A 10,714-nucleotide genomic window follows, 5' to 3' on the forward strand; every position below is an offset into this window, starting at 1 on the left:
TAAGTGAAATAAGCCAGGCAGAGAAAGACAAATACCATATGATTTCACTCATATGTGGAATTTAAGAAACAAAACAAATGAGTAAAGGTTAAAAAGAGAAAGAGAGAGAGAAACCAAGAAACAGACTCTTAACTGTAGAGAACAGATTGATGGTTACCAGAGGGGAGATGGGTGAGGGTACAAGTGAAATAGGTAATGGGGATCAAGGAGGGCACTTGTATGAGCACCTGGTGATGTATGGAATTATCAAATTCCTGTATTGTACACAAAGCTATTTTAACACTGTATGTTAACTCTACTGGAATTAAAATTAAAAAGTAAAAATAATCCATTTCATACCCATTTCCATTCAACCTAGATACAAATAATAAACATTCAGTACGTTAATTTAAAAATATTATAATAAATCCAAATTCAAATATTACAAATATTAAAATAAATCCAAAGCTTTGGCTGATAGTCTCTATCAGTAGTGTCCATAATGTATAAAATTGCTGTTCTTTTTTTTTTTTTTTTTCAAAATGGCTATTCTTAAAAAAAAAAAAAACTATAGTTGGAATAAAAACTCCAACATTATTTATGCTTAGCTCATCATTTACCCTACAATAACATATTCTTCATTTTTTTACTATAAAACGATTTACCTTTAAATTCCCCATTAGTAATAGATCTTTATGTTAAACCTAAGTTTCCTCATAGCACTTCCTTGCTCCAAAAAAAACCTGAAGAACATCTCACCAAGTATTGAAACCAGACCATCTGATTTTCTTTCCTTCCTGTTCTTCTTCCATGAAAAGAATACATTTGGTCTGACTTAATGTCTCAGAGATGTGTCTCACCCCCAAATTATTGGCTGTTATCCAGGCAAGTTTCTTGCAACCCTGAATGACTTCAGAGTTTAAAATGCTCTCCTTCTCTGGAGGGAAATTTCATGGTCAAGAATCAAATAGTTTTCAATTCTCTCTGGGAAGACAGGCTTCTCTCCAAGTCTGTTTCAGTCCTTCAGTCCTGTTACGTCCATCCTCTACCACAAACACACATATCCACACACCTCCTGGGACATATCATTCTTTCCCCAGAGTGTTTAGAAGAGAGTTGGATTACCTAGCACAGTGAAGAGTAAATAGATCAAATACTAATGTAATGCATAGCACAAAAACCAGCCAATGCTGATTTATTTTCGCCTTAACTTGGATGTGCTAGTTTCCATGAGTCAAGTTTTCAATAGTAAAACTTTCATGAAATATATTGGATGAGCCAACTCAGTTCTATACATTTTGTGCCTCTAAAAAGTAGAAAAAGTTTACGAGAGTGGCATGCTAATTATCATAAGCTTTGTAAATTCAGAAGCTTAGAGCACATTTGAGTAAGCCATCTAGTTTTGTCTCCAATTCTGTCAGTGGCCAGCATGTCCTTCATGTTTGTGTTGATGCCATACATGAAGCAGTGACATGATCCTTTCATATGCACGGAAAAGTGCTAGAAGACTCCATCCAAACATCTTTCTTCAGACCTTAGAGCTAATGGAAAGGACTGTGGAGTGAGTTTCAAACCGAACTCTAATAGACATGTAGCCTTGGGAAAAGTAAAGAGCTATACATTTTTAGCTTACTACCTATAAAGTTGGAATAAAAATACAGAGTTCACAAAACTGTATGGATAAAAGAGATACTCTATTTTTTTTAAAGATTTATTTCTTTATTTGAGAGAGAGAGAGAGCATGTGTGAGCAGAGGGAGGGGCAGAAGGGGAGGGAAAGAATCCTCATGCAAACTCCCCACTGAGCACAGAGCCAGACGCAAGACAAGACTTGACCTTGAGATCATAACCTGAGCTTAAGTCAGACATTTAACCCACTGAGCTATCCAGGTGCCCCTGGATTTATTCTAACATAGTGCTATTTAGTAAATATTGTCGTCTCTCTCCCTTCATTGTCTTCAACTTTGTTCTGTTTCCCTACTCTTCTGACTTATTTTAAGAGGAGACTAACTTCAGAAAAGTTTCTGGTTTTCCACCACAGGATTAACTTAAACGTATGCACTCCATTTAAGGACAAATGAGTTCCTGGAGGAGAGATGGGTCCCTTTGCACTGAGTGGTGCCATCTGGTACTCAGTAGACAGGTGTGCAAAGCTAGAGAGGAGCATTGGGCTACTTATAGCTAGAAAATTATGCACGCAATCCATATGCTTGTATGAGCTGCTTCTCCTGTTCCTCTTTGCAATTGTGCCCAAGAAGCAAGGCAGGGAATGGATTGATCTTGGTTCTTGCCTTGAAGCTATGAAGTTCAAGGGAGAATGTGGTCTTCTGTGGAACTACATCCTATATTCCCTCATGAGTGAGATCTTATGTTTAGCCTCAGGAGAGAATAAGTTCTCCTGTGGTTTATTCTTAGATGTCTTTTCTGTCTGTTTACCATTCTGAGGGTGAAAGTTAGAAGTTTCTGGTATGGGGAGTTATTATTTAATGGGTACAGAGTTTCAATTTTGCAAGATGAGGAAAAGTTCTGAAGATGGGCGGATGGACGATGGTGATGGTCACACAATAATGAAAATGTACTTAATGTCACTAAACTATGCACCTAAAAATAGTTAAAATGGTGGATTTTACCTTCTATATACTTTAGCATAAGCAAAAAAACAAAACAAAACAAACAAAACAAACAAAACCTTTCTGATTATAGAACTTAAGGGCTCCTTTGGAAACAATAGTCTTCGCTAAGGATGCTCCACTGTGGACTGAACTTATGGGTTCCAAGGTCATGGATGGGAGGTGTTCATGGTTAGATTTTCTCCACCTTTTTATTGAACACAAAACAAAACAAAAAAACATTGGTTTGGTCCTCAACCCATTAATCTGCTGCTAACCACAAAAGTGCCTGAGTCTCTCACTTTTTTTCTAAATCAGAAATCAGGAAGCGTCAAAAATCCTTTAAAAAAAAAAAAATCTGTTACATGGTGTTTTCAGACAGCTTATGTTTGGAGTACAGAACATGACCTAAGGTTGAGAAAAATAACTACTTTTACTAAGAATACCATAATTCAGAATGAACAAAACTGTTCATGCTAGTGTTTTTAAGTGATATAGGCCACAGAAATATATGGGAATTTTTTGTTGACTTTTTAAAAATAAATACTTTATATATGTTTGTTTATTGTAGTTAAATACCAGAAGTTTCCCAAGAAAAACAGTAAAAATAATTAAAAATTTTTTTAGTTAAAAAATCAGTTTTCTAGGTGTTAATAGCTAACTTGAATTCTAAATCCACCATTTAGTAAGAATGGGAAATGACAAAGGAGAGAGGAAGGGAGATACCTTTCACTCATTTGAGAAAGGAAAGAAAAATAATAGGGATACTTGAGGTTGTCTGATGACTAAAGAGCTGTTATGATTACATATAAGACGCTGAAAGTCAGGTGGAAGGAGAAACTAACTATATTGTCTCATGAAATAAAAGGGGAAATGTGTAGTAGAAAGAGGAGAATACATTCTTATAGTTGCAAATTGCATTAGGATTGGAAAAACACATCAGATATTTAAAAATCCATTATAAGAATATATATTCTTGGGGTGCCTGGATGGCTCAGTGGGTTAAAGCCTCTGCCTTTGGCTCGGGTCACGATTCCAGGGTCCTGGGGCTGAGCCCTGCATTGGACTCTCTGCTCAGCGGGGAGCCTGCTTCCCTACCCCTCCCCCCCCCCCCCCCGCTCTCTGCTTGCCTCTCTGCCTACTTGAATCTCTGCCTGTCAAATAAATAAAATCTTTTTTTTTAAATAATATATATTCTTAACACGTAGTGTGAGTGTGTGTGTATGGATATTTTACTGCAAAAAATACAATTCTGTTATAAGGGTTAGGATGTCCAGAGAGTCTCTCTTTTTTGTTATTATTATTATATTCAGTTAGCCAACATATAGTACATCATTAGTTTTTGATGTAGAGTTGTTCAGTGACTGACTAGTTGCATTTAACACCCAGTGCTCATCACAACACATGCCCTCCTTAGTACCTATCATCCAGTTACCGCATTACCCCACCCCCTCCTTTCTGTAACCCTCAGTTTGTTTCCCAAAGTCCAGGGTTCCTCATGACTTATCTCCTTCTCTGATTTCTCTTAAGATGGAACAGAAATATAATAGTTTTAGAACATTAGAAGACTGGAGAAAATTATAAAGAGAGATACCATAACATGCGCTCTCAGTTTACATCACGATGCAACAGGCTTAGAGAGTCTCATGACTTTTACCAAATTCCTAGGCTTTGTAAGTGGCAGAGTCAGGGCTAGGCACAAACCGTTTCTCATTGCTTCACACAGTATGGTCTCCCTAACAAAGACCATAGCTTCTAGAGGAAAGAATGATAGAATCTTCTTCCTGTCGAATTTAAAAAGAAAGAAAAAACAACTCTCTGGACATCTTAATATTCAAAGCCCAAACATTTTGGTTAAATAAAAGTTCATTAATAAACTAATCATGTGTATTAATCCACAAATAGCCCTTAATACCCTGAAATGTTTTTCACCATCTCACTAATGCTTATTGAATTGTGTAGAAATGAGATAAATGGCAAAAGAAATACCTCCAAAAACTTAAGCATACAAAGATGAGGTGAATTGCCGTGTAGCATAAGATATTTTAAATTAGAATAATTAGAATAATGAATAACTTCTTTGAAATAAGAGGAGAATAAATTGGATTTCACTGCAGTAAGACCTCTTTTTACATCTGAGTTGACTCTACCGTTTGGATATTAGGAATCCTTGCTCCTTCCCGGTTTAACTCTCAAATAACACCACCCTCTTTTTGAACCCAGGACATTTAATCTGGTTTCCACACTCAGTATTAGGGGGGTCACTGCTAACAGTCTACTAGCTCTGTTTGCTTCAGATCCTCTGGGTTTCTTTCTTTACTTGTGCCCAGGGCCTTTGCTCTTGCGTTTGCCCTGCCAGAGTCAGGGAAGCTCCCTCCTTCTCATGGTTTAGCTTCAAGCTGAACTCTTACTCTCTCAGAAGAGTCACCTCTTCTCCACTTTCCTTCAAACAGCTTTTGTGTTCCCAGGCCACTCTATTGCAGCACGTTTGCCTTTAGGTAGTACTTTTAATGATTGGAGAATTTTATTATATAAATTCCTTCTAAGCCCAGACTAAACATAAGGCCTTCCAGATGCTTTCTCCTTGATTGCTTGTCATCCACCTTCTCCAGAACATTCACTCTCCTAACCAAAGCATTATGGGACTGTCCCTTGCTGACTTGGACATCTGACTCACAAGTGCTGCCCGGTGGTTCCTGTGAAGCCTCTACCCTCCTAAGGTTTTCTTGGAGTTGCTATAAAGACCACACTCCCAAATTCCATAGGTACTGAATTAATCTTTAAATAAATGTAAACGAATGTCTTTATATTTAAATGCCAGAGAATCACAAAAAATAAGCCATATGGCAGCCATGACCTTTTAAAAATCATTACAGAGCTTCTCATCTATTGAGAGAGCAAACAAGAAATCTAACATCAACTCCTATTCAGTTTGCATTTCTTCTTTCTTACTGAGCATTCCTATCCCCTTTACTCCCCCATGTCATTATGTTTCATGAATCTACAAAACTCATATAATAGCAACACCGGGGATGCATTCCGAGTGGCCTGGGAAAATATTTTTAGAATCTTGTTTGAAAAGACAGAAAATATAATAGCATTACTCCATGCAGAGTGGTGAATTACTTGTACTATATGCAAGGGAGACTGTTGGCATGAACTTGGCGGAATATTCTTTCGTTATTTGTGAATAAGTGTTGCTGTTAATATATTAGATATGGTTTGTCTTCCAACCCAACCCCATGCCTAATTACACTGTATAGAAAGTTGAGTAGGCACTGAACTAGGAAATGTAGGATCACAGGCAGTACAATCCCATTGTGATTTCCTTCAGCTCCACAGAGCTGTTTTTTTCTGATATTGTGGAGAACTTCGTAATTACACATTTTCTGTCACTGAGAGATCCAGTATGTAATTACACAGTTCAAACACAATAGTGCTGGTTACTGTTCAAATACATGTAGCTACATGGGATTAGGATGTACTTAACACTAATTACTTAAAAATATGATGGTACTTATTACTGCTTTTATTTTGAATATGAAATGTACAGGTATAACCAACCACATTTGTGTGTGAAGGTCGTATCTATCCCTGTATACAACTTTGCAACCATTCAGTCACTTTAATGCTCTTGATAACACCTACTCTATATACATTATACAGGAAATGAATTAAATCCACAGCAGGGGACATCTTGGGTAAATAGTATATATTTATTACTTGCGTAGGTTGGAGTTCTTTGGACCAACTTTTTTTTTTCCCTTTCCTTTTGGAAGAACCATCAAGTAATCTTATCAATGAACACCAGATGGCGTTGCATTGAATAGCATTGCATTTTAAATTGTCAATGAATGCCAGAAACATTCTGGAGATAGAGAGCACATTAGAAATAATTTTGTTTAGCCTCTCATTTTGCAAATGAGACTCAGACAGCTGATATCATTTCGGCAGGACCACATTAGGGATAAATGTATGACCCTACATTTAAACCCCAGTAGGTTTTAAACACACTATCCTGGTTTTCCAAGTGATTATGGTTTCATTGCATAAAAGAAAGGGTAGCATGAGGATAGTGGTCAAACTGTAAATCCTGGCTGTGCCACTTACTAGCTCTGTGATGCTGGGCTGGTCATTTAACCATTTCACACTTAGTTTCCTTTGTGAAAAAAAAGGAAAACACACACACACACACACACACACACACACACACACACACACACACCCCTTTCTTATAGTTTCCTTTTAAGATGATAAATAAAAGCTTTATGTAAAATCGTGCGAACTTTGCTGCTAGTAGATGCTCTAGACATATTATTCCCCCTTGTGAATTTAGGGACTGCATGTGTGCCACCATTTTTATAACCCTAAAACACTGACTGCATCCTCAATTTTACTTACTCTCTATTTAAAATGAGTGACCTTTTATTCTCTAGGAGTTTACACACCAAGACAGAGATGTGAATGTAGATAGGTAGATAGACAGCAGAATGTAAGTACTCCCAAGTAAGCAGAGGGATTCGGGGCCATGTTGTGGAGGACAGACTTGGCTGTTCAGCCTGACCAGGACAGGCGAAGGATGTGGGTCTAATAATGCATTGTTGAGTGGGCTACTTAAAAGAAACTCTCAGGACTAAATTTTTAGACTCAAAGCTGTTGGGCTGTTCTTATCCCTCCAGAGCGTCATTGGGCCCATGCATTCTTCTCACTTTTTGCCAGTATTTCCACACGCTTCAAACTCTGTAAGAGTTTCTCCTTTGGATTCAAATGATATTCATTCTGAATCTAACCTTTGCCAATAATTAGATTTGCTTTTTTAGCCTGGATCCTTTCCTATTACAACCCAACTTACTTACATGTAAAATGAAGGGCTGAATCTCTTTGAAATACTATAGTTCTATGATTTTCTTTCCGCTAATCTCACCTGGCAAACTCTCTACCCAGACACTCATGCTGATTTGGTATAATTGTGCCTCCTGCTGGGTCTCAGAGTCTCCAGAATACATGTATAATTTTTCATGTCTGCTAGACTTTGTTTAGTTCTGTCCTACAGTGACCATACTTTTTCACGTGACTTGTGGCCCATGAGACATTAACAAACATAATGCAAATGGAGGTTTAAGAAGTACTTTTGCAGCAGACTTGTCTTTTGGAACATTTTCTCTCGAAACCCTGAGATTACGACGCAGAGCTCATGCTAGTCTTATGGAGAAAAACCAGGGAACACAGATAAGAGCCAGAATTCAAACAGACATATGGCTCATCAAGGACACCCCATCCAGCTCCAACCATTTAAGCATCCAGACTGAGGCTTCAGAAATGGTGGTGTTGCCCCCAGTTCATCCAGCCAAATCTCTGACAGGTACTGCAAAAAGGGCTGCTGTTTTTAAGCTAAATTTGGGGGTGGTTTGTTACACATCGATAGATAACTGAAACACTGTGTAGCCTTATAGATTAGCTTTAGCTTAGCCTCTCTGAGCTTTAAGTCCTCATCTACAGAAGGACATAGTAATGGTACTAGTGTTACAGAATCAATATTACTAAATGAGACAATAGTTGAAGAGTGATTAAAACAGTGACGACACAGGAGATCTCAGTCTATAATCGTAGTTATTATTAAAGGAAAATATTGTTATGATTTGATAGATTTGGTGAAAGAAATCTCATTCAAGTAAAACAAAGAGCTGACTGTAAGGAAATTAATGATATACCCGAAGTAAACCTGTCAAGTGGGAATTCAGGGTAGCCACAGTGATGCAAACAGGGACCAGTTCAAGCTGTTGCTTCAAGTACTCTGGTACTGTGTTTTAGCTGTAGCTTAACTAGTGGTGAAAATAATTCTGAGTCCTCCAGCTGTCTTGGACTCCCAGAAAAGTCCTGGTTTTCTGACACTTGTTTTCCTGGGTCTATTGGGGGAAACTGAACCAGGAGATTTCCAGGGACAGGAGGATCCACAGTTTGCCTCCTTGCTTCCTGACAAGGGTTTGTTTGATATTAGTTTTCAGCCTGACTTTTCCTTCCTCCCTGTTTTTACTATCCCTACCCTTTAAATTCTTCTGCCCATCCCCACCAAATACAAGAATTTTAGCTGCCTCCAATTGAAAGCTTTGGTTGGGTGAAGGAAAGACAATTGGAAATTGCAGATCACATATTATGCAAATTTACAGGTCATGCCATTACAGTGTTTTGCTCTGCTACAATTCTTTGCTAGCATTATCATAATATTATGCTCCTTCTTCTACACATTTTATGTATTAAAATACATAGGCAATAAAATGTAGGCTTTACTATTACATACATTTCATGTAATAAAAGTTGCATGTCCAATGAAGTTAAGTCATGTGGCCAAAATAGCGTGATTAGTAAGAGCTGAACTGAGACAATCATTGTCTTTCACTGATGAAATTGTCCCTATATGTGCAATGGGGATAATTGTACATACTTTCTATGGTCAACATGAGGATTATTGGTGATAATGTGTGCAAACAGCTATGATAGTGCTTGGTATAGAACTGTGATGGCTTGACCTTATCCTACTCTTGACCTTATCTTACTGAATATCTTATCAGATATTCTGATATCCCTCATCAGAACTCCAGGACTCCATTAATGGTACTGTGTCTACATGAGATGCTCCCATAATCAAAGAGCATGAAAAGACTACATGAATCCCCACAACCACTTAGCTCTCTGCAATGCATATCTCAATTATCTAATCAGTGATATCTAAATTACCTAATTATATATTAAAAATGAATATTTGCATTTTTATTTTCTGAGCTGGATGTTAAATTACTGACCTGGATATCTCTTGCTGCAAACACCAAGCTCTAGAGTTCACCAGTTCTCCTGTGTATTGTCACCACTGTATAGATCATTCCTGAGTTACTTTTCATTCCTATAGTAAATTAGATTGAAAGACTGCTAGCACTGTTCAGCACACCCATGAGACAGCTGTAACTTGATCGGGTCATGCAGCCAGTCAGTAATGGAGGGAAGCACAGGTAGGAGACCTCAGGGCAGAGTATTATTAGACCAATGATAGGTGTTATCTTGTCCATGAGGGAAGCAGGACATCAAACAGGTATTGAGGTGAGTAAAAATGATGCAGTTTCCTAAATCAAATCATTGAGCATCTCTTGGGAAACCAAGCATCATGGGCAATGATATTATGTAATACTTAAACTGGTGTTGCCCTGCTGAAGCCAACAGATTCTTTCCTTGTTTCTCTCCTTCCTCTATCTCTTGGTAGCCATATTTTGGTTAACTTTTAGTCAGGACTAAAGTCTTGAGATAGACTAGTTGAAAGCTTTTCCTTTCTAATCAGACTCATAAAAACCCTGAGGGTCAGAGTTTAATACCATGTAGTATGGCCATTTCACAATATTTAAATCCTCTTGGTAATAGTTCTCTTGGCAAATATTTGTCCTCTACCTGAGCACATTTCTTGACAGAAAACTCATTACCCCGTAGGTAACCCATTCATTTCTTTTGATTTTTCTAGCTCTCTGGATAGCTTGCTATCTTTAAATTCTACCCCCTTGCTCCTATATTATTATCCTGTGTCATTAATGGATCATCAGATATCTGAATAGCAGAATCATGACTTTTCCTTATCTTCAGCATTCTCCATCTCTTCTAATCCCTAGAGGACACATCTACAGTTCTTCTAATCATTTATTTCCCCTGTATTATGGTTTTGAATTCCCTCATTAGTGTGATTTCAGGAAACAAAAAGAACACACAGCGTTTGGAGTCAGACCTGGCTCCATTTTCAGCTATAATAATGGATTTGTGATTTGGGACAAGTTACTTAAATTTCATACCTCTCTTTCCTCTTCTGAAAAATGACATGAAGTATTTATAGATTGATGCTTCTGACAACTATCCAACTGGGTTGTTTCTTAATTCAAATCTATGCACCCATATCACATGGTTGATTGATTAGGAACTTATACCAACTAAATATCCTAGATTTTCTATTTTTTTGTGCTTTTCTCTGAACTCTTCACCTCATATTTATGTAATTAGTGTTCAGACCCAAATGTAGGTCTTTTTCACTCTTTCTCAAGTTTCAGACTAGTAGATTCAGCCCATTCTTCCAGAAATACAAAGATTCAGAATTTT

This window comes from Mustela erminea, chromosome 9 (genome assembly GCF_009829155.1).
Source record: "Mustela erminea isolate mMusErm1 chromosome 9, mMusErm1.Pri, whole genome shotgun sequence".
NCBI classification, from domain to species: Eukaryota; Metazoa; Chordata; class Mammalia; order Carnivora; family Mustelidae; genus Mustela; species Mustela erminea.